The following is a 25,425-nucleotide window of genomic DNA, read 5'->3' on the forward strand; positions in this document are numbered from 1 at the left end:
GTGCAAACATTAGGTGCACCTCAAAACATTAACTGTATAATTACTTGCTTCCACCAGGGCCACAAACTGGGAATCTACATTTTCATCCAACACACTACCTGAGGCAGTTCCTGAGAGCACTGACGTTAAGAAGGTGTGCTTGCAAAATGAAATTTGGATATTATGAAATAAGGTATAGTGGGAAAAGCATATGTGAGGAATAGGAAACTCTCTTGGTAAAGTAATTTAGTGAGGTTGTTTACATACAGATTCTTCTCCGCTTAAAAGTGACTGAAAGAAGAAGTATATCTAAATATATACCATGCTCAGGGCACTTTTAATGGGAGGAGTTTAGGAAAATGAAAATGTTAGCATATCCTTAGTGTCAGGCTTTCATCAGTTCCCACACATCTGTGGCTTTCTGGCAATGCATTTTGATATTCTTCAAGAAGCTATCACGTTCCTTTTGATGCATCAGCAGCGCTTTTTATCCAATCCCATATGTAAAAGCTGTATCTATCTCCTTTTATATATGTACTTTTAAAGTATACTAGACTAAGTTGCAAAGCAAAGCAAAGCAGACTGCATTTTCACTGCATTTTACCCATGGCAAGGGTATAGTCCCAGCAGGTTATGGATTGGAGGACCATTTCTCCTTATATTTTTGGATCAGTGGTTTTTGTAAAAGTATTTAACAGTAAAGGTTAACCAAAAATCCAAAGATTCTGTTTTAACAGCACAGTAATATTTGATGGAGTTTTACTATTAAGCTTTATCAAGCTGCTTTAAAGTTAGCTTGGAGTCAGCGCTGGAGCAGAACACTGAATGTGTTCGTGGGTTGGATAAACAAACATGTATTCAAGTTTGCTGCTATAAAGCAGGCCACTGATCGCAGTTACAGCAATCTGAGATCAGAAAGAAGCTCACGGGTTTATTTTCTTATGTTGTCTTGATTTCTAATTAGCTTTTAGCTTTCCCATGCTTCTTGTTATTCCCTTATCTGAGAAACCACAATGTGGTAAACGCTGGTAGGCATTGAACACAGCAGGATTTTATGCCTCAGGAGAAAGATGAAGATTGAAAACATCTCAGCTTCTAAAATCAATGGCAGAATCCTTGTCTGAGTGTTACACTGTACCAGGCACTGTTGCTGCAACAAAGCACAAGTATATCAGTCGGTGTGCTTACAAACTTTATTGGAGTATATCTATTAAATTATTTTTCTTGGTTTCCAGCCAGCCTAACTGATGAGATACAAACCTCCTCCAAGGGAACGTTCACATTTTACATTAAACACCAGTAAAAACATGAATTGAAGCCTAATTTGCCTCCCATTTTAATTGTTATGGCCCTCGTCCCATGCAAACGAGCATCTTAACCTGAAGCCCTAGAAGTCGGAGTTCACTAGGCAGCCTGGCTCTCCTCTGCTGTGTAGTTTAAAGGAGAGGCAGATTATGACTGAGTTTGGAAAATGTTTCCCAGTCTCTTCTAAACAGTGTCACCTCTTCTGTGCTAAACCTGCAAAATGGAAACTCCACTTTTTCTCTGCTCTTTCTAAGCTCTGGTGTCCGCACTGCTACTCCAGCAGCTGACATCGGGGACACAATGTAGTTTCAAGAGCAGCAATCCATGAGGTTTGCAATAAAGATTTTGCCAAAGGCTTGGAGTGTCCTCTCTTTTGAAGGGTTCAGTAGACCTCAGCAGGCTTGGTGGGCTCTCAGGAGCTCTTTAAGAGGTGCTCCACATCAAGCAGCTTAGGAGATAGACACAGTGTGCAAACAAACGATCAGATGAGACAGGGAGGGCTGCTGGCACTTAAAGAAAATGTGCTGATAGGAAACCATATGAAGAAGGGTTGTGTGTTCTTTTCAGGTGGTGTCCTCCCTCAAGTCACAAGATGTCCTTTAAACATAAAAATACCCTTTAGTGTAACTTAAATAGAGTTATCATAGAATCACAGAATCATAGAATGTTTTGGGTTGGAAGGGACCCCTAGACGCCATCTAGTCCAACCCCCCTGCAGTGAGCAGGGACACCACTAACTAGATCAGGTTGCTCAGAGCCCTGTCCAACCTGGCCTTGAATGCTTCCAGGGATGGGGCCTCCACTACCTCTCTAGGCAACCCCTTCCAGTGTTTCACCACCCTCATTGTAAAGAATTTCTTCCTTATATCCAGTCTAAACCTACCCCATTTTAGTTCAAAACCATTACCCCTTGTCCTGTCACAACCAGCCCTACTAAAAAGATCTTCCCCATCTTTCCTATAGGCCCCCTTTAGGTACTGGAAGGCCGCAATCAGGTCTCCCCGTAGCCTTCTTTTCTCCAGACTGAACAAGCCCAACTCCCTCAGCCTGTCCTCATAGGAGAGGTGCTCCAGCCCTCAGATCATTTTTGTGGCCCTCCTCTGGACCCGCTCCAACAGTTCCATATCCTTCTTGTGTTGAGGGCTCCAGAGCTGCTTTTGATGCAGCCCAGGAGACAGTTGGCCTCTATACAGGTTATACAGGAGAGGCTACAAGAAACAGGATAGAGGGGCAGGGTCTGGGCATAAAATAGCCTTCACTCTCCAACCCTAAAACCACTCTATCCAAGGCAACCTCCATACACCCTTTTCTGCACTTGAGGGCAGCTTTTCCATAACAAGAAGGAGGAACCTCTAACCCTTTAAGGGAAAACCTTGCACACAGTAATTAAGATTAGTGTGATTAGTGTGTTTGCTAAATACGAAGGCTGCGTACAGAGCAGATCTCTACAGGGCACACAGCTTAGGCAAGTAGGAGTCCAGGTGCATGGCAATTTGAACTTTCGAAAACAGTCCCAAACTGCACCTCTTACCAGGTTCAACAGAGCCAGAATAGCTGTGTTAAAAAATATTTAGACATGTTGAAACTATATATTGACTTTGAGACTAGCTTAAACTGCTCATACACTGATACCCCAAAGCATGTGTTTAGACTGAAGTTATTTAGTAAACCTGGTTTAAATGGTATTGTTAGATAAAATCAGGAAAAGGTTTCCAAACCTGATCTTGCAAAGACATAGCAGCACGTGGGTTTTTGTCATATAAGCAGATACTTTGGTCTGTCCTCTTTTGACTGTATCCTGGGCAAAATTGTGCTTTCTGCAGCCAATAAAACTCAAAGGAATGTTGCAAACAATTGCATACAGCATTATTAAACACACAGAAAAGTTACACGTGTCACTGGTAGACATGTTCAGGCAAAGACATCCACGAAACCCGAAAGCATCCAGAGGTTTCCATTGCTATGCTTTACATCTCCTCTCTTCTTTAGCTCAGATCTTTACCTGGATTTAGAGTTTGTTTGTGAAGGTGGTTGGTTGGGGTTTCGAGCCATCTATACCATTGCTGCTCGGTCTTTATTATCACAGTTTCAATTTCAACAGTTTCCACGGGGCTGCAACATTTTTTTCAACTGTCAGGCTCTCCTGCTTTGCATCCTCAAAACACTGTGTAAGCATTTTGTATTGGATTTATTGCATCCATCTGTCCCTTGAAGCACTTAAAATTACCTTTATAAAATATGCATACATTACATCAAGCACCTTGTACATTTGAATGAATCTGCTCTAAAGTGCTTTCCAAGTCATCAGGCAAAACAGGCAGTCTGCAAACCCAGCTATCCTCTCAGAAAATAAATGCATCGGCAGCACATCAAAGGTATCCCAGGAAGATGTTCTAAGCCACAAAACACAGTCTTTCCCCATTATTCCTCCCAAAGTAACACAAATGACTATGTGAACCATTGTGGCAAGTCCTAGCTTAGGCAGAGTATTTCTTATTCGTTGAAAGAGCACCTTAAGAGCTTTCCTCAGCATTGGACTGGCTAGCTTTATAAAACCTCTATGTAGGAGGTAGTGTGTTTGCTTGCTCGTTTACTTCTTGTGATCAGAACTAAGGCAGAAGTGTTAAGTTAGGCAAAAAGGGCATTAGTACCAAATCTGGGATTTGAAATCAGAAGTTCTTTGCTTCTATTATGCACATTTAGATTTTAGTTCTTTTTCTCTTAAAGAATGTGAAGAGGATCATATTTTTTCTTTAACAGCAAGTTTGTGCAGCAGTAAAAGTTCCCAAAAATGTCTTCATGTTTTTCACAGTTTCTTTAGTCTGAAATCACTGTTTCAACATAGTTTGTAGTCCTTCAGGAAATAGCATGTTTTATTAATATACAGGCACCTGATGCTGCTCCATCTTTAGGGAAATGGTAGCTCCTGTTACTATGTACGGTCCCAGTGGTAACACTTAACATCATCCTGTATTTCCTCTTTCCAGTCGATAATGGTGGGAGGTTCACCTCTGTTTTCCTTCCTCCTCTGTCTCCTTTCTGGCATTCTGCCTATGGCCATGGGGTAGCAAGCATATATTATTTCTTCAAGCAGTTACACCAGTCACTTCAGGCATACATATCCCTTCAATTTAAGTTCTCCATGCCCCATAGCAGCTGTCGCTGCTTTATCGCTTTACTGCCAGATGGGCAGCAGGCACATAGTCCTGAGCCAGGACCAGCCGAGATGCCATTCCATCCTTAGAGCAGCAGCATCATTAAATTCCTCACTGGAAACTGGGTAACATAATCAGTTATATTTTTTCATTGGAATCGAGTTTCATTCTTCTTTATGTATGTTATTTATAATTATCAGTAAGGCTGGACTAATTTTGTACTGAAGGAAATACTGAAGAACTCTTATGTGGATATGTACTTATGTTTCCTTCATGGGTTCTGAATGCAGCTCCACACTACTTCAGCACAAAATTTACCTGAATCTGAAGTATTCCTTATTTTCTTCTTTAGGCATCTAGGCCTTCCAGATTAGTCTCACATCTAGCAAGATATGCAAGAATATTAAAAATGTTTTGCTATGAAACAGTTACATTTTAAAGCATGCAGTCTACTTCGCGTCCTCTGAAGTGCACACAAATTTCCATAAAATAATTATCTGACAAGAAAAAAAGACAAAAATCATTAAAATACTTCTGGAGTTGACTTTGATATTTAATAACTTGAGCAAATAGCTACAGTGTGTGATAGCTACATTATCCTCCAGTATAAAAAGCAGACCGAGTTGCACTGCTAAACCCAATATATGTACTTTTGTGATATTCTCAAACACACTATATAGTTTATAGGAACTAATATGCTATTTGCTACTTGTGGCTGGAGTAAGACTGTGGCATGCTCTATTATGAGCCTCTGCATTCCACAATAGCTTGTTGCAATCATAAGAGAGAGGCTTTGTTTCTCGACCTATGACTTTTTCTGTAACACGTACCTTGCTCCGAGGTGCCAAAAGAGAGCTGCTGGATTCCCGCAAAAGCCTTTCCTTCCTCACAAAACAGGTGTCGTAAGCTGTTTCCTCTAGATCGCCATCATCTATTGTGTCATAGACACACACTCCAGTAATGACAGATACATAAATTACTTCTAGCCTGAATCATGGACAAACTGTACTTGCTGTCCCTCAGGACCTGTACCACCCTCAGGACCACTGGCATCAAAACGTGCAGATATCCCAAACTGTCCAGTTCAATAGCAGTAATATCACTTATTTTGCACTTAATTTTCCTTAATTCCTAGGAAATTTGTGTTATGAATGCAAACTATGTCTGGTTTATGCACGGTTAATGTGCCAATAGAGGTTGACAAGTATCAAGGAGGATCATGTCTTACTTGCATACATAGCATTAAAAAGGTTTTGCGGTTTTGTTTGCTTATCTGTTTGTTTGGTTTGGTTTGTGGTAGCTATTATTATTTTTCCTGGATTTTTTTTTTCTTTCTTTCTTGCATGGAGGTAGAAATGAAGTAACATGAAGCAGATCCTTAAAGAAATCAGAAAACTGGCAAGAAAACTGGATGTGAGGTATTGAGCTTCTGCTGAGAGCAGAGATCAAGTATCTTGGGACTGTGTAAGGCCTCCAGTCTTTTTGGTTTCTCCCTCTTTCTTGCCTAGTTGACCCTTCCTTTAAAATTTGTCATGCACTTTAAACTTTCAACCCTTCAGATGCTTCATGTTACTTCAATACCCACTGCTCCTCTGCTTGCCCATTTGGCCAAAAGCTGCTGGGCAGAAAGCAGTCTACATTTCTTAAGCCACACCTCTGGAGATGGTTTCATAATTAAGACAACTGATCATAAAGTTGGTGTGTAGTGATAAGGCCAATCCCAGTAGCTTCCCAAAAGATACAGGAAGCTTTTTGCAAAGTTATCCATTACAGACATACCAAAAAAAAGGAACAACTCATTGCACTGGAATTTGGAATCCATGAAGCACTTATTTATTTTTTATTGTCTTGATTTTTAATTAGCATTTTACTTAGCTAAGTTTGAGCAGCCCTTTCCCATCTTTGTTGTTATTCCTTTATCTAAGAAACCACAAATGGAGCCTGCTGAGGGTAATGAAGTTGCTAAGGCGTGATTTTCCCTTGGTAAATCCATGCTGACTGCTCCCAACACCTTCTTCTTCATGTTCTCAGAAAACTTTATTTGCACTGTGTATCTTTTAGATAACATGCAGAAAATGTTTAATCAGACTATATTTTTTATTGCTGCTACACATTTCTCACCACATATTTTATGGTACAGTGCGTATAATATGAGCAGTGAATGTCACTGATGCATAGCAAACACAAGCGGGACTGGATCCAACCCTGATCCAGATCTGGGGACTGTGCTGTGTGTGAGCCTTCACACCGTGTGTCTGAATCCATTTGCCACGCAGAAAGAGGCAAAAGGATGGGCAGGGAGAAGGAGAAGGTTAAGGGCTATGCTACCTGTCTCCTCCCTCCCTGCCACCCTGCCTCTTCCAGTAAATCCTACCTGCAGGGCATTGTCCTCTGTTAGGAACTATTTCTGTAAACAGGTAACAAACTGGAGGAGGGTGATTAATAAAAACTCTACACAAGTAGTAGTTACATAGCTGAAGACTTGATGTGATTCAGCAGAGCGTTACAATAGCTCTAGGACAAGTTATCCTCCTTGACATCAGTGGGTTTGCATGAGCAGAAAAGCAGGAAAACACACAAGCAGTCAGCCTTACCGCATCTTCAGTGTAACAGAAGGCTGCTTCAACAACAGAGGCAATAAAGTAGTTGTAACTCTGCTGCAACCGATAACAAAGTTTCTAATTATGAAGAATTATTTAGGATTTCCCCCAAGGAGTTCTTTTTAAAGAGTACTGGAGAATATCTCTAAAGACCTCTTCCAACTTGTCACACTTAAAAGCCTTCCAGCTTCTCAGAGGTGCTGCTCCAGGGAGCTCTTTCTATTTTATTGGTATCCACTGGAGAAAAATAAGCAACAGCCAAGTTGTAAAAAGGTTGGTTTATATTAAACATTACAACAATTTGCTGTTACTAACCTTGTTGGAAAATTGCAGGGAGCTGAAGATCAGTGGATGAGCTGATTCACTAGGCAGTATGATTGATTGATGGTGGGAAAATAATGAGAAGTCCCAGGGAAGCACACAGCAGAGAGAAGCTTTGGCAAAAGGAGAGTTTTAAAGAGAAGCATTCTATTTTTCCTCTTTAATTTTCAAAAGCACCCAAAATCGTCATGATACACTTTGATCTGCACAGCTTTGACTAGGCTATTTTCAGAGAGCAGAAGGCCCTCCATCCTGCGTGAAAGTGAAAAAACTGTGCTTGCCACCCCTAGAGACAGCTGTGGGATTAACGGTTCGCCCAGAGCTCCTAAGAAAGTAGATTCACATATGTAACCTGTATTTCCTTCTGACATGTTAAAAGCAGTTAGGTCTAAGCTGTTAAGAAAAGTCTAGAATAGGCCACCTGTGGTTGGAGAAAGTGTATGTACAGCATGTGTGACTGGACCATAAACTGCTTCTCCACATGCCAGCATTTAGAATCATAGAATCGTTTAGGTTGGAAAAGACCTTTAAGAACATCAAGTCCAACCGTTAACGAACACTGCCAAGTCCACCACTAAACCATGTCCCTAAGCACCTCGTCTGCCTGTCTTTTGTATACCTCCAGGGATGGGGACTCAGCCACTTCCCTGGGCAGCCCGTTCCAGTGCCTGACAACCCTTTCAGTGAAGAAATTTTTCCTAGTATCCAATTCAAACCTCCCCTGGCACAACTTGAGGCCATTTCCTCTTGTCCTATTGCCCATTACCAGGGAGAAGAGGCCAACCCCCACCTTGCTACAGCCTCCTTTCAGGCAGTTGTAGATAAGGTCTCCCCTCAGCCTCCTCTTCTTCAGGCTAAATAACCCCAGCTCCCTCAGCCGCTCCTCATCAGACTTGTGCTCCAGATCCCTCACCAGCTTTGTTGCTCTCCTCTGGACATGCTCCAGTAACGCAACGTCTTTCCTGTAGTGAGGGGCCCAAAACTGAACACAGTATTCGAGGTGCAGCCTCACCAGTGCTGCATACAGGGGCACGATCACTTCCCTACTCCTGCTGGCCACACTATTCCTGATACAAGCCAGGATGCCATTGGCCTTCATATCCAGCCGTCTGTCAACTGGTACCCCCAGGTCTTTTTCCACCAGGCAGCTTTCCAGCCACTCTTCCCCAAGCCTGCAGCACTGCATGGGTTGTTGTGACCAAAGTGCAGGACCCGGCACTTGGCCTTGTTGAACCTCATACAGTTGGCCTCGGCCCATCGATCCAGCCTGTCCAGGTCCCTCTGCAGAGCCCTCCTCCCCTCGAGCAGATCAACACTCCCACCCAGTTTGGCATCATCTGCAAACTTACTGAGGGTGCACTCAATCCCCTCATCCAGATCATTGATAAAGATGTTAAACAGAACTGGGCCCAAAACTGAGTCCTGGGACACTGCTTGTGACTGGCTGCCAACTGGATTTAACTCCGTTCACCACAACTCTCTTCAGAGCAAAGCACATGTCAAAAGCTCAGACTATTTCTCCACCTGTTTCCTGCCTTTGCACAGACTGTAACAGTCTCTGTGGTTTGGAAGCAGAACTGAAGAGGGAAGCTGTGATTTCAAAGCAGCGCAACATGAGGGAAATGCTCAGTTTGGCTGTCCTGGTTTCGGCTGGGATAGAGTTGATTTTCTTCATAGTGGCTTGCATAGTGCTGTATTTTGGATTTAGTGCTAGAACAATGTTGATAGCACACTGATGTTTTTAGTTGCTGGGTAGTACTTAGACTGGCCAAGGACTTCTCAGCTCTCAGCTCCGCCAGGTGCACAAGAGGCTGGGAGGGGACATGGCCAGGATGGCTGACCCAAACTGGCCAAAGGGCTATTCCACACCATATGATGTCCTGCTCAGTGTATAAACTGGGGAAGAAGAAGGAAGGAGGGACATTCGGACTGATGGCTCTGTCTTCCCAAGTCACCGCTACGCCTGATGGAGCCCTGCTTTCCTGGGAATGGCTGAACACCATGGGAAGTGGTGCATGAATTCCTTTCTTTGCTTTGCTTGCATGTGCAGCTTTTGCTTTCCCTATTAAACTGTCTTTATCTCAGCCCATGAGTTTTCTCACTTTTATTCTTCTGATTTTCTCCCCCATCCCATTGTGGGGGAGTGAGCGAGTGGCTGCGGGGGGCTGAGGTGCCCGCCGGGGTTAAACCATGACAGGAAGCCATGGAGAAAAAGAAAAGAGAGTAGGCTTTGAGAAATACTCAGAATACTCGGCAATGGGTTTGTAAGCATTTCAAAGTCCACCTGAAGCCTATGAGAGACCAGGATTTATGGCCTATAAACATGAGAGACTTCAGGAGCTGCTCAGCCAGGAATGACGGGCAGAACAGGTCTCACAGGAGTGCTGACCAGTGGGGATGCCTCAACACTTGTCCTATCCTTAGTAAGGGAGAAAAAAATATTTCTGTAATTTTGCCACTGATTAAGTATGAAATTCTAAGTCAGATAGAGTGTCTTGATGCTGTTCCCCTGCTCACAGATGTTTCCATGCAGAGTTTTGTTCATACTTACTGCTATGCCAACAAATGTGCATCAAATGCCTTTCCGCTGCTGCTTTTTTTCTCAGAACCTCTGCCAAACCGTACAATTGATTTTTTTTTCAGTGTTTACAGACAGTTTGAGAGTCTATAAACTGTAGTTCCCACAATATACACACAAAAGCAAAGGAAAGAGAGGAATAAAAATGTCTTGCCTGCTTTGATGGCAAAACCGTCTGTACAGCAAGGAAATAGAAATCCTTTTATTTCTTTTCTTTTAAGATTCAACAGATGCCACACTCATGCTCTGCTAAACTCCAGTGGTTCAGAAATGCACCAACTTAACTGTAAGGGGTTTGGCCAATGAATTGGAGTGCTGTCCCTCTAGTTCTGAAGCTGGCTTTTCCAGAGCAGCTTGTGCAGTCCATCTTGTGTGTCTGGCTGTAGAGGTTCTCCCAGCCCCAGCGTCAGACCCCATCTTCAGGATGTTATGGTCCTTCATTATATTCTCTTCCTTCTGTCGTCAAGAATCTTTCATTCTTCAAACTAAATATGGAGGTGGTAATTGGTACTAATTCAATTAATACAATTAGTATAGTTACACAAAGGATTTGCCAGGGGAACCTGGGAAAGGAAGAGGGAAGGAAGCAGAGAAAGGAGAAGAGAGAGTTTATTTGTGGAAACCACTTCAAAAGCTCCATGGACACCTCTGGCTGCTATTTCTGAAGTACAAAACCAAAGCAAAGACTTGCATTTAGACCCATAACCCTGGCTGAAACGAGTACAGCTGCCAAATAAATAGGCCATCTTGGGAAACTCTTTCACAAAGCAGTACTCTCCATTATACTGTTGTTTTCTCATGTGAGTTACGCAGTGAAGTGAGCAGAAGGAATGGGTCACTGAGGGAAGGAGAGAGAAAGTCTCCAAGAAGAGGGAGAACCAAAGGCTGTTTCACGCCGCCCAGGTGCAAAAACTCTTCTGCTGGAAAGAGCACACAAAGCTCAACTGTTTCATTCCAAGGAAATGTATTGGTCCGGGTGGATATTAACAGGAATAATGGTAGAAAAGTTGTGGGGGGAATGAAACAGAGCAGAACCACGGCACCCAGACAAAAGCAGTTTGAAAATTATGCAGAGGAGAGAGGAGGCTCCTGTTGGTGGGGATTTGACAAAGGGTGGAGAGGTGATGTGAGCAGAGCAATAGGAAAACATTACCCCAGCAATGCAGTTCCAGTAACACTAGTAAATGCTATATGACATAGAGTAATAAATAATCAGTTACCATCTTGATAATTAAAAGGTAATTGTCTAACCCTATGGCTGTAATGTAAATGGAGATCTGGTAACCCAACTGAAATATGTGCAAGTGACTGATCACACCCTTCTTCTCTATAGGTTTGCTTGAATTTGCTTATTTTGGAAACAAATCAAAGCTTTAACTTTGTTTGTTAAAACTGTATATGCAACAGAACTAGCCAATATTTTACTCTGCCTCATGACCTGTTAGTAAAGTTCCCAGAATCAGCAGATTTCCAGGTTTTAACCAGTGCTGATACAAGGGACAGAAGTGGCTTGTGGATTGTAAGATTACAAGTGAAATAACTAGCTCTGATGTATGTCCCAGTGACGGACTCTGCTGGTGGATATTTATCATTTTAGACCAGCACATTTCTGTGAGAAGGTCCCCAGCATTAAAATTAAGACAACGTAGTCAGATTAAGTCATCACAGCAGTACAGCTCTAGATTAACATTAGTATTAAATTTGCATCAGCAAGAGAATGAGAGACCAAGAGCACTTGGCCTTTTCTGGAAAGACCCAGAACAAAAAAAATTAATATTACCTTTCCCACAAGATTTTACATTGGCAGAAGTGATGGAAGAATATGGCTACTAATTCACCAGCTTTAGAATTAGTTTCTCATCTTTATTGTTACCTGCACTGAGACTCACATATTACTTCTGTTATAACATCATTCCAAGAATTTTCAGCTGCTCAGCAATCAGAATTTGTAGGAAAATTCTGACTCTCTGAAAGTTGTGCTCATTCTGAATGGGAACAAAGTAAACTTTTTACAGTTTCTTAAAACATAAGTTTCTGGAGGAGATGTTGTTTCAGGAAATTTGAAATGCATTACCCTAGGATAATTAACTAATAAAGAGCTTTGAGTTTCAAAGACGACAATTTATTCTGAGAAGGATCAAAAATAATCACACTGACATTGTTAAAATGCTTTATAATTCATTTCATCATAGAATTTTTGTGAAAAGCAATGCATTTTTCAGATGGTTCAGTTTTTAATGAAGCTTCATTTCCCACAAGAGAAATTTTCCCACAGTAAATTTCTTACCTTTTTAATTTTATCCTTTGTTTTATATACCCTGTTCATCTGAAACTCAATTATACAAGTGCTGAAGACAGACCTGCACCACTACCACTTTTTCTAGGTATGAGTCTCTTACTCCATCTGCCAGTACAGAAGTGTATTACAACGCAGACATTACAGCTCTATGCATAGGGCATTATATAGTTTGAAGATTGTTTAAGGGTTAAATATTGATACCAAACTATACCAGTAAGTGCTGTAAATCTACAGTACACCCCTGTTTTAAGTCTAGTTTTGTATGTCTGAAATGAGTGCTAGCTAAATGAGGCCTTTCTGCTTTTTAAGAGGTGACCAGAAAGAAATGGGTGGATTAGGAAAAGAAGCTTAACTAAAAAAATTAGTAAGGAGGAATAAGGCTTGAAGTTGCAAAATACACAGACAGTATCTCAATTAACAGGAAAAAGCTTTCCAAAGGACGGATGTGCTTGGAGCATGGTGAAAAAATTAATTGGTTCTCTTTAGGGTAATACGGAATTAGAGAGAGGATGGAGTCGCATTGCAGACCTGTTGTGTAATTTCCTTGTCTGCTCTTACAAATTAAGTGGATGGAGATTTGCTTTAGCTGGACATCCATTTTCTGGAAGACAGGGAAAACAACTAAGAAATAATGCTCAGCTATAGGTACGGGCAGGACGCAGCAGAGCCAAAGGGAGTTGGAGCAAAAGGTCTGTGGGTGGGAAACTGTCAGAGGTAGCCACTGACAAATATTTGCCAGGCTGGCTTGGGTAGATTTGGACCCAGCATGTGTCCTGAAGGACAGGAAAAAAACAAGTGTAAAACAAATACCAACAAAGGAATCAAGGCTTATTTGCTGGAGACTGCGGGCATTTATTACCGGGTATACATATGGAAATCTGACCTTTGGCAAGAAGATATGCTTGGACAGAATACGCAGGCTGCAGGCAGCACAGCTTCCCCACTGAAAAGGGACGCTAGAAGAAGCAGCGGCTGAAGTACACGGGGGTTATAAAGCGGAGACTGAGGCATTTGGCGCACGTGTCACCTGCATAGCAAATAAAACACGTTGTCCTTGGGAGGAGGAGAGGGTGCACACCCTCTGCAGCACTGGCACCTCACCAAGTTGGTGAGAAGCGTAAGAACTGGCCGCAGTGTCTCCAGCAAGCCCAGGCTTCTAATATTCTGCAGATGCGTCTTTGCCCTTACTTTTGATAGTCCAGATTTAGCAGAGAAGTTATTCCCAGGCTCCCACGGACAGTGGTGATGTCCTTTTACTAAGGGCTGCTTTAGTGGCTTAAAAATATCTTATATATTATTTGCTTCCTTTTCAAGTGAGAACCACCTGATAACTAGTTATGTTTACTTTTCAACTGCCTGTACATTCCTCTTTGTCGACACCATAAAGCAAGAAGGGGCAATAAATCGTAGCTGTTAAATAAGTCTAAGCTGAGAGTTAAGGACTCTGCCTCAAACGGCCATTTCATTGCCACGTGCAAGAACCAAGGAGCACAGTGCAGACAGCTTTACTGTGCGCTAAAAAATGTGAAAGGGTAGCTTAGATATTTCATCCACCAACTATCCTTAAATTCAGTGTAGACGTTGCTCTGGTGTGTGCCACCTCCCAGGCAGGCTCCTGTTTTCCACCTGTGGCTGCTGAGCAGGGAGGCAGGCAGGTCTGGACCAGGGTGGTCCATATAAAGCTTTGCACAGTATGAGGCACGAAGGTTTGGGGGAAGGAGGCTGGTGTGGGGATAACAGGACTGCAAAGGCAGCTGAAGGGAGAGACTCCTCTGGACCAAGGTCCTGGGGCTATGAGGATCTTCTCTGTTACAGATAAAAGACATCAGCTGGGATCCTGTGAATATTAAAAGATAGATAAATAAAAGAACAAAAATGCAGCTGCCGTACATCTTCACAAACTCTCTCATCCATACAAGGGTTTCAGACATTAAATCCCCTCTCAGCCAAGAAACTGGAATTGTCTAAGAATATTCACATTAACAAATCAAGTGCTGAGTATAGACAGATGGGGAAAGGATTACATTTGGCACATTTGTAACTTTTAGTGCATTGTATCCATCACAGACTTTTTTCTTATATTCACCAGAATTAAAGCTCCTTCTGGAGCTTTAATCTTTTCTGATAATTCAGTCACTTTCTACCTTGAGAGATAGAATCAGGAGCCAACAGCTTTGAGTTATTAAGGACGATCCAGTCAAACACACAGTTCTACTAAGGAGAAAGGAGCATCCCACAGACCGCGCCAGCTTCTGCAAAGAGTGCGCGTGCTTCATACGGCCAACGGCGAGAGTGCTTGCAGCATAAGCACTGTCCCTCCTTCACTTTGTGCTCTGTAGAAATTGTTTGATAGTCCGTCAGTAGGTATCTTAGGTCGTCATCCTGTTAGCTGCTTTCATGGTTTAATCAAATCCACTGCAAATGCTACTAACCCTTCTTAACTCCCAAATTACTATCCCTGAGGAAGGCTTAGTGTGGGCAATGCTCTTTGTGCAGATGGGGTTTGTACATGTGTGCGTTTAATTTCTGCTGCGCTCATCTAACCTGTTTGTACCCTTTCAATTGTAGGGATTTAAATGCAAAACAGAGGGAAAGAAAAGACTATAAGATGGGAACCAGGCGTGACTGGTAAACTTCTTTCCATGCACCACAGCTTTCTAAAGACTAAACAAAATTCCTGAACGTCATGCAGATGGGAATAGGAGACTAGCTTTGCACAGCTTTAAATCTCTTGTTTTAATGACTTGGTAGGTGAGAGTCAGAATTTCTAAAGCGTTCGATTTCAGAAAACTCACTGGGAATGACGAAGTCAATAAAACAAAGAAATTGTGTTGCTCAAACCAGCTTCGTGCTGTTTAATCAGATTACGATTCTGATTTTTACTTAAATATAATAAACCCAAAATGAGTTAAAATGAATATAAGCACCATGTTTGTACTTCAAAATCAGAGATTTATAGACTCTGTTTTCTAAAACAGTAACATAAATTTCCTGTCCCTTTTGCATTTTAAGGGAGAGCGATCTGAGTATTTGTCAATGTCATTTTAATGTTTTACAACTTTTGTCAAATGCCTTATTCACAAACATATTTGATGATTTACTTGTTTAGTTCCGAGCAAACACTTTAATGTTGGAAGTTGGAAAGATTATTCAGATATTATTATTCTATTCAGCCAACTCTGGTTGAGAGCCAGAAGGCGCAACATTTGCTGAAAATATGCTGTTCTAGCACTTTAATTAGGAGACACCAGAGAAAATTCCCTAAAGCTTTTGGTTAGACAGTATTAGGGTGCAGTGTAAAAAATAAAATCTAAATTAAAAGAGGAGCAGTCCTCCCATGGCAGATTGAAGTTCAGGGACTTAGTGGTGGGATGGCAGTGTTAGGTTAATGGTTGGACTTGATGATCTTAAAGGTCTTTTCCAACCTAAATGATTCTATGATTGGGACAGGAGACCAGAGCATGCCTGCAAGTCTGGGGCGTTTTGCTTGAAAGCTGAAAACAACTTGGGTTTTGTGTGCTTTTTACAGCTAAATTGCAACAGGTAAGAAGAGAAAAATAACAGATCTCTGCAACTTAAGACAAGAGCAGACTTTTTAAAATAAAAATCTGAGAGCCACGTGCTATTCAGGGACTGGATAGCGGGGCCTGTTGGAGGCAAATCTCCTGCTTCTGCAGCCAGAGGACAGCCCGTGACAGTCCCTGAGCAGCCCAGCTGGGGCACGGCGAGCCCCAGTCCCAGACCCCCTGCGTGTGTTACTTCTGTCCTGACTTCTCTAAGTGCAGTCTATGGCAGACGTGAGCGCAGCACTTCCTAAGGCCATAGCCTATACTCTACCTGATCTATAGGTTAATGCAGTTCAGCAAGCCCAGCTGTTAATCTCCCACTTTTCAGGAACTTGGAATGTATATTTATTTATACTCACATTGATACACACGAATGTGAAAGCCAATGGGAAGGAAACAAAAGGCGACCATTAGACATGAAAATTAGACTCATGGGAACTCTGATTTCTAATTAAAAACACTGCACATCTATTATAATTTTAGCTCACAGAGGTTAATAGAAAATGAGTTCAAAGGCAACATGTATTTACCATTGGTAGATCATGCCAGCCCAAGCTTCTTTGATGTGCTAACAGATCTGAGTAGGAAATTCAGATCTCATCTATCTGAACTTCAGGAAAAATTTTAATGTACTGCCACTTGGGATCATATCTGTTAGATGAATAAGAAAGGAACTCGTAAAAGAACTGTTAAAGGTTTGGAACAGGGCAGATGACAGTCTGATGCTGTTGAAAGGAAAATGACTATGCTGGAAGGAGGTTAGTAGTAGAGGGCCTTGAGGATTTGTGGTGGGTTCAGTCATCTTCTGTAACAGTACTCACACTGTTCCTCCTCCCCCAACCCTATCGGTTCCTGAGGTTTTTTTACCACATGCTCCAGGGCTGCTCAGCAAACGAATGGCACGCTACCCTGGACCCTGAGCTGCATCACCCAGCTGGTGGGAGCCTGTATCACAAGCCCCTTCCCTTCCTCCTGAGGAGATCTTCACCTGGGCTGCAAGCTCCGGGGAGGGCTTCAGTACCCAGCAAGTGCAGCGGTGGCGATGCCTGCCACTTTCCTCGAGCACGGACACTTTCAGAAGAGCTCTGCAGGGCCACACAAACACCACAAAACCTTCTGGACTCAAGTCCATTTGATAGCACTGCCAGGTCATCTTTCAACTGGTAAAGAAAAGAGGTTCTTGTGTTGGTTGGAAGTAAATAATGAACACAGAAAGAGCTTTCGTTCTTAACCTTAAAACGTGTGATGTGACAGAGCAGAAGACTGCAATATCATTCAGGAGGAACGAGAAGACCTTAGGGCATGGAGTCATAGCACTGAAATGAGCTCCCATCAAATATATTGTAAGGCCATGCCCTTTGGACCTACAATAAGATTTGTGTTACAGACTAGAGTTCATTATCTGGGGAGATGGTGAACCAAGGATACGTTTTCAAAGAAGCAAAGATACCTAGAAAGTATTGTTTGAGCTACTTCTAGCAAAGAAACATATAACAACATTTTCTTTGTGAGCTACTTGTGGGAGATGACATAAAATCCTTGCCCCTGCTTTGAAAAAGAGGAGCAAATGTGAACCAGTGCAGAAGAAACAGACATGAAGAGGGAATGGACAGCTTCTCTTAATGAGAGGAACACCAACAACTTGAGTTGCATTGAGTTTAGTTTAGTCAGTCTAGCAAAACCAAGACTGAAAGAGAAAGCAATTATTCTCTGTAAAGCTATCAATACCAAATCTCAGGGAAGGAAAAGGACTTTTTAGCTGACACAGTAATACATGGCCTTGAATACGTTTAAGCTGGAAAATAGGAAAAGATTTTTAACTATCAGGGAGAACGTTGTCTCCTAGAAGAGGCAAATAAAAATATATGCAATTTTAGGACAACACCTAATCAGCATATGGAAGGGCCACCTTGAACACTGTCATCCTACATCAGGAAAAAGAAGCCCTAAAGCATTTCTAGCTTGCAGTTGGACATACAGAAGCACAAGGAATACCAATCTGCATGGCAGTAAGTAAAACCACCTCTTCTCCTCTCAGCAGAAGAAACTGCTATCTAAGCACAGGCTATTAATGCTGGGATTAAAAGGCCAGTCCTACATCAAAAAAAGCAATTTCTTTGCTCTGGAGTTGTAAGTGAAATTGGAATCGACTGTCTAGCCCCTGTCGACCCATCTGCTGCTGCTCCTAAAAACAAAGAAAGCCAACAAGAAGAGCAACAAGCCTACAATAAGTAAGCTCAACCAACATTCAGATCCACAGCCTAAGCTGGACTGCGGTAGCAGAGGGCTGATTATAAATCCTTTGCCTTGGAAAAGATGCAAGACATTACAGAAAAGCTTACATACACTTTTACTATGAATTAATAGAGACTCCAAGTAGGACATGCATGTATTTTGAAGGTAAAAAGACCTCTGGACTTTATCATGATGACAGCCCTTGCTCTCCCTGACCACCAAGCTAGGAGCTGGCTGACCTGAAACTTTTTGGTTGGACGTCTTCTGCTTAACAGGGTGCTTGGGTGGCTGCTTGGGGGGGTGCCATTTCATTCGTGCCGACTTGGCTGTGGCTGATGACAAGTTTCTATACTTCTGATTAATTTCCAAGCTACAAAACATTATAAGCTTTGTGCAGACCACAAGATGGCACAGCTGTAGAAGCTCCATAGAGCTGAATAAGGCAGCCCAGCATGAACAGATTAAAAATAAAAATTAACATAGTATTTAATATCAATTAGAGATAGGAGGAGATAAGCAAAAAATACCCTATTCCAGTGAAAAAAATTTTACTTCTAATTGAAGGACAGTGTTCTCTGAGTCTATAAACAACAGGCAATACTGAAATCTTTATTTTCAGTAATCAACCACTTACACATTTACAAAAAATAACATTGCAAAGCAGAAAGGACTTTTGAACAAGGAAGCCAGTTTTGTCTGAGATGTAACAGAATCCTGTGACTAGATTATTTTCAGTTGAAAGCTGCAATGATTATGGAAGAGTTTTTTAGTGATTTTTTTTAAGCTGGAAAATTCTTCAACAGCAACAAACTCTCTACACCACAGACAATTCCATTTGCAACCACTTTCAATTTCTGAACAGCAAAAGAGTTTGAGAACAATCCCTGATTAGGTGTCAGATACCAATGACCTTTTGAAAACAGTTTTTTTATGATACAATCCACAAGGCAATGAATGCAGTCTATGAGACAATAATGTTAGTAATATGGATTTATGGCCACTGTTCCAAATGACCCAGAAAATATTATGGAAATTTAACCCATTCATTACTCTGGCAGCATATCACAAGGAACTGGACAGTATAGGTTTATTATCTCCAGGATATTTGCTTTTATTATCCCCTAACTGCTGAGGAGATGATTTGAGGTGAGGAGAAGCAGACATACATTGAGGACTGTGCAGGGAGGTGGAATTTCGCTATGTTTATGTCATGGGGTTTTTTAACAAAAGCAATGTGGTTTGTATCACTCACCAGTGAGTATTGCTGTCTGTCCTGCAGCTGTTCAGCATCTAGCATAACAGGGTGATGATCCACGATTAAGATTTCTAGGAGTGCCTGCAATAAAAATATTAACTTTCCATCCATTTATGGAATGCTGTATTTGTCAATAATTGTCACAAATGCCAGAGGTTTGAAGAGGTCCCATTATGGCAGAATAAACAAAATCTAAATATAAACTCATCTAAATACCGATATATGTCCATCAGAAAAACCTATATCCAGTCATCTAATCTATATCCAAAGGGGAGGAAAATAATAACTTTATTAGTCAGGTCCTCTTGTGGAAAATCAGAATTCCTGATTAGCATCCAAAAGAAAAACTGGCTTTTCCAAATTTGCTACATTTCATCCAGGCAAACTGTTCTCTGACTTAGAGAGTGAGGAGATTCACAAAAGCCTGCGTTTTTTAAAATGAGATCTGAAGCTTTAATTAGCAAGTTTTTCATTTGGGTTGACAGTCTTCCTTGTTTTAATTGGAAAATGCCTGGAACTGTTATTGCTATGCCTGGTATAATATTTATAAGGAATGTCCTAGTAAGTAAGAATACAAGTCACTGACATTCACTGATAATCGTGGGTACAATTTTCAAAACAACCTGAGGGATTTGAACACATAATGTTCTTCCCCCTCTAAGTCTTCCCATACTTCCGTCGTTATCAGCCCCTGCAGAATTGGTTCTGCTTCAGGTCTCGATCCTCCCAACACAGAATGCAGTTCCAGGAAGGGGGGGGCTGAGTTTCCACATTAAAATCTTTCCCAGGGAAGGAATGCGCACTTAGAGCTCTGTAGGAAAAAAAAAGCAGGGAAGGGAAAAAGAAGATGAAAAAAGGAAAAAGGAAAAAGGGAAAGGGAAAGGGAAAGGGAAAGGGAAAGGGAAAGGGAAAGGGAAAGGGAAAGGAAAAGGGAAAGGGAAAGGGAAAGGGAAAGGGAAAGGGAAAGGGAAAGGGAAAGGGAAAGGGAAAGGGAAAGGGAAAGGGAAAGGGAAAGGGAAAGGGAAAGGGAAAGGGAAAGGGAAAGGGAAAGGAGGAAAAGGGAAAGGGAAAGGGAAAGGGAAAGGGAAAGGGAAAGGGAAAGGGAAAAGTAGAGAAGAAATGGTGACTGATTCCAGCTTTCCTGCTACCTGAAATGAAAGGAGTCAACTTCTTATCTCATGCTGTTAGATCCTCTACTTACACCAGCAGCATTGCTTCAGGGGCCTCTCTAAAGATCAGCAGACTGACACAAAAGACTATAATTATTCTTTTCTTATATTTGTATAACTCAACACAGAAACACACCGAATAAATATAAACTATTTATTTTTTAACTGAGAGTAAGAGTCTAAAATGTCACCAAGGGGATAAGCATCCCATGTAGAAAACTCGGGTTTGCAATTCCCATTAATTTTAATGTGATTTGTACAATCAGTCCCTGAACGCTGAAAATACCACTCATGGTGTTAACGCATACAATGTCCCTGTTGTTTTATTGCGTCCTTTGATGATTAAGTTTGTGTATTTTGGCCTTTGTAGAGAATACACCTCTGAAAATCTTGTTTACAGTTCCTTGCTAGTATTGCCATGAGTGAGCACATTTTGCGATCGTATGCCTAGCTGCAGAATTTTGTTTTTCTGCCCCTATCAGTATATTTATATACACTGACGAGGTCCCCCCAAGCCTCCTCTTCTCCAGGTTGAACAGTCCCAGCTCTCTCAGCCTCTCCAGCCCAGCTGGAGACCAGTCACTAGCAGTGCACCACAGGGGCTGATACTGGGACCAGTACTATGTAACATCTTCATTAACAACAAGGATGATGGGACAGGGTGCATCCTCAGCAAGTCTGTAGATAATTTGTGGATCTGGGGGCTCCTAGGCACACCAGTGCTGCTAAATTATTTGTCTAGGACCCTACAGAAAGCCTGCAATATGGCCAGGAACTTAACCTAGCTGTCTTGGCATGGGGCTAGCATTGTGGCATTGAACCAGCCTTCACAGGCCTGGCTCCAGGATAACGACAACATTAGTGGGATGCATTTGTCCAAATCACTTATTGCTATTCTCATTCACAAATCTCATCTGTAAGTAGAACTTCTCAGGGAATATTTTGTGTAAAATTTCTCCAAAGAAGCACAATATTCAGAAGCAGGCCAAAACTTTGACTTTCACTACTGGAAACTATCTCAATTTCTACTACGTAGTTGCATTTGGACAGAAATTTCTTCAAAGGTGCACTCTGTTTGGGTTAATGGTTTTGGTTCTGTCATTTAGCAGAGTTGATTTTTATTTCAAGTAGACACCTATTAATTATATTAATTATTGACCTATTAATTTTATTAATCATTGCTAAAATCAGTAACAGAGAACATCACAACCTGATTCCCCCCTCCTTTTTTTTGCATTTTGTTACATTTTTCTCCTTAGCCTAGGATTGAACATGGTAACAGCAGGGGAGCAAAGACAGTGCTTGTCACCGAATGCTCTGGCAATGTGAAGTTGCTAGAGATTTATTTTAAATAAGATGGCTCCATATCTGCTTTTTTCTGCAAGAATTCAGTCTCCCCAAAAAGAAGCAAAACAGAGTGTCAATGGTAACAGTATGATCACGAACATCAGTCAAAGACACATCAAAGAGCCCTTGGCTCTCCATCAGATAGGAGGTACCAGGAGATGTGCCACCAGGCTGTGCGCGTTGCCCGTTGCGGGGAGAGGGGGTTGCTCGCAGACCCTGAGCTGTCAGCGTGGCTGTAAGTGATGAAATCGCTGAGCTGGAATAAGGCAGGTGGCTGCTCCTGAGAGCAGAATTTCAACAACTGCCAAAGGTTTTCAAGCTGAAAAGCAATGAAAAGAGCTGGCATCATCACATCAGGTACCACTTCATGAGAGTTGTGTACCTCAGGAGCAGCGGCAGCCTGGGAAGCAGAGAGAGAAAATTCTTCATTTCACAAAACCATTGGAATAATACAATTTTTCTAAAAAATATTTCCAATTTTCTCAAATCCAGCTACTGAAGTGAGTTTGAGATACACCTCTCAGATCCATGACCTTGCTATTCATGTAATTAAATCCCTGTTGCATATGAAGGGTGATGGCCCGCACCTAGAAAATTATTTGGGCACCTAAAGCAGAGCTTAAGCACCTAAGCTTTGCCAAAGTCCAAAACCGTGATGCCATGTCATAGGCCTCAGACACTCTCCCAGTTTGCTGTACTGTCTATTATACGCATGTAGGTGCTTACTTTTGGCCCAGGAAGCCTTTGGCATTTTTCTCAGTGGTGGTCCTCAAACACTTCTTAATTGAAAACACATTACTCATAGGTTGGCATTGGTGGGAGGACACAGAGGAAGAGTAATTATTTACACAGCCCAAGCCTCAAGCACTTCAATAAATTAACCAGGCTCCTAAAAAGTAGTCTTCCTAAAAAGTAGGCTTCTTCAGAGCCAATATAGACCAGGGCTCTTAAGACTGGGCTTAACCCTTTGGTGGAGCCTCAATCCCTTCTTCAGCTATAAGGAAAACTGTCCTCCCAGGGTTGAGAAATAATTGGCAACTAAACCTCTTCAATACAAATAACCTGATGATCTCCCTTCTGAAGGGGAAGGGAGCCAGGGTGTATGGACTGCTCAGGACCATTGCTTATAGCTGAGTCTGACAGGTACTGTGAACTGGACCTCTTTGGGTTTGGGTTAAATATGAGGTTACTTTTAGCTGCAGACTGACAATAACAGTTTCCTTCTACCTTTTTTTCTGGGAATGTTGCAGATCCAAAGAATGAAAGTGCATCTTTTTTACTGTGCTGTTGCATTGTTATGCTTCTGACTCTGCCATGTTTTGATGTTTTCCTTTGTTCCTTTTCTTAGATCTTACAAGTAAATACCTGACTTAGCCATCCAGCCACACAGCAGGCTTTTTCTCGACATGAGCCATAGTCTCTGCTGGATGCCCCATTACAGTCGTTTCTGTTACACTGCTTGCTTCCAAAACGCTCCTGCAGGGCTGGTCATAAACAGAACATGCATAGGAGAGTCTATGTAGTATATTAATTATCATCTCATATCTTATGCACATTTCACATGTCCCTAAAAAGTTGCCGAAAAATCTACCAAATTGTCTGGATCTACATGAAAGAGCGTGTAAAAAAATGTGTGTTACATCTTGCAAGGAACAACCCATATTCCGTGTACAGTGGTGTGCATATCGTTTGCTTAGGCACTTCTAATGCACCGCTGTGCGTTACTGACCCAGAACTGTTCCATCTTTACTATGTTTATCTTTATAATGATAATTTTCTATCCCAGGAGTATTATGTGTCCCCTGCAAACAGAAAGGGGGCCGGGAAAGAGAGACTGAGGTTCATAACTGATGGTCTAAATCCTGCCTCAGATGCCAGAAGATCCTGGGCTTGGCATTTCGCACTGGCTGGGAAGAGTCTGTCAAAGGCACTGAACTATTAAGAAAAATGAGGCCTGGGAACCTACATGAAAACTGGATTGAATGAGTAAGTCTTCAGTGATTTTTCCCAAATATTTGTAGGAAGAGCTGTGTGGTTTCCTCCTGCAGGAGCTCTTATCAACATGGAAGCCAGCATCTCCCTGAATTCCTCATATGTAACTATGGATTTACCTTACATTTCTTTGCCTGGCGATTTAGAAAAGAGCTCCAATACTCACAGATTACACCCAGGTTCACCTGATGGTGTACAGCCCGCTTCCCTGTTGTCTGTGCTGGATTGCTGTTGGAGCGTGCTGTGACTCCATTCCAGCCTGTGTCTGGGTTTCCTTTCCAGCAAAGAGTGGGTATGGGACCAGAAGGAAAGGAGGAGGGGAGGAAGGGGCATGGGGGCAGGCTCAAGTCTTGTCCCAGAAGAGATCAGGATGATGGTAAAGCGAGGTCCCAGAGCTGGGAACTTTGAGGTGGTTTTCATCCAGTGAGCTAGACATAGCCACATACTCCCTGTATAGGTGGTTGACCTAATGTTTTCCCAGGCACACCATCACTCCTTTGGGGATTTAGTACATCTATCCTTACTGCCACTGGCACAGATGCCGTATGGAAGGGGATTCATTTTTCCATCCTCACTCCCATTCGTGGAAACACAGAGCGGTAAAAGATACCGGCTCGGGTCAGATTAACCCAAGGTAAGGGAAAAGAAAGATGGCCTCTAGCAGCCTCTTATTGCTCATATAAGAAGCCATGGCCACACACATACTAACACTGAAATTTCTCTGCTGTTACAGCTTATGATCAAGCAAAGCAATGAGGGAGCTATTACAGGGGGCGGCACTTGGGTGCTCAAAGCAGAGGCTGTTTTGGGGTTGGTGTTAAAGAATTTCACAAGTCTCTGGCTTACTCCAGGTTTGCATTTATTCACAACTCAGAGTTGGGCCATCACCCCAGTGAGTGGCAAATGAGAACCACAAACATAACACTTTATATAGCTTTCTATCATAATTGCATAAAGAGTTTCCACGGTGTTCACAATTCCTCATTTGTTTGGTCAGGTGAAAGTCCATTACTGTCCACAGGTTAGCATGTTCTTATCGTTCTGTCTCAGTTCTGCTTCTCGATCACGAAGTCCATTGGCTCATCCTCAAAAGTTTTCTTTTGGCAGACACCATGAATACAAGGCAAAACCATACGAACTTGACCTTTAACCCCACCTCTATTCATCTGGGCCTAATTTAATTATTCTGTCTACATCTTGGTTCAAGACCAACTTATCTGATTGTCTTAAAATCTTACTTTCATCTATCTTTTTCTACTGATTAACTCAGCTGGTGACTAGTCCAGCCACGGAGGGGGGCTATACAATGGACGTAGTGAGCAGTAGACCATGGACTGCTGAGTTTCTGCTTGCACTTGGTTGCATTCAGAAGTAAATATCTTAATATAATACCCAGAGGATGATTAATGAAACTAAGCAAAAGCAAAATTAACTCCTTCCTTTATCAGTTGAGCTACAAAGCACCAGACCAGATGTATAAACCAGGACAAAACTACATGTTTTGAGAGCTGAAAGAGAGACATCTCATTATCGTAACTCAATTCTTTTGGTAGGTACCAATCCACTCCTGCGGCCAAGAAAAGACCATAAAGCAAATCCATTTCCTTTCCCAAGGGCAAATAGT

The sequence above is a fragment of the Egretta garzetta genome, unplaced genomic scaffold, assembly GCF_000687185.1.
Source record: "Egretta garzetta isolate BGI_Z169 unplaced genomic scaffold, ASM68718v1 scaffold154, whole genome shotgun sequence".
Lineage (NCBI taxonomy): Eukaryota > Metazoa > Chordata > Aves > Pelecaniformes > Ardeidae > Egretta > Egretta garzetta.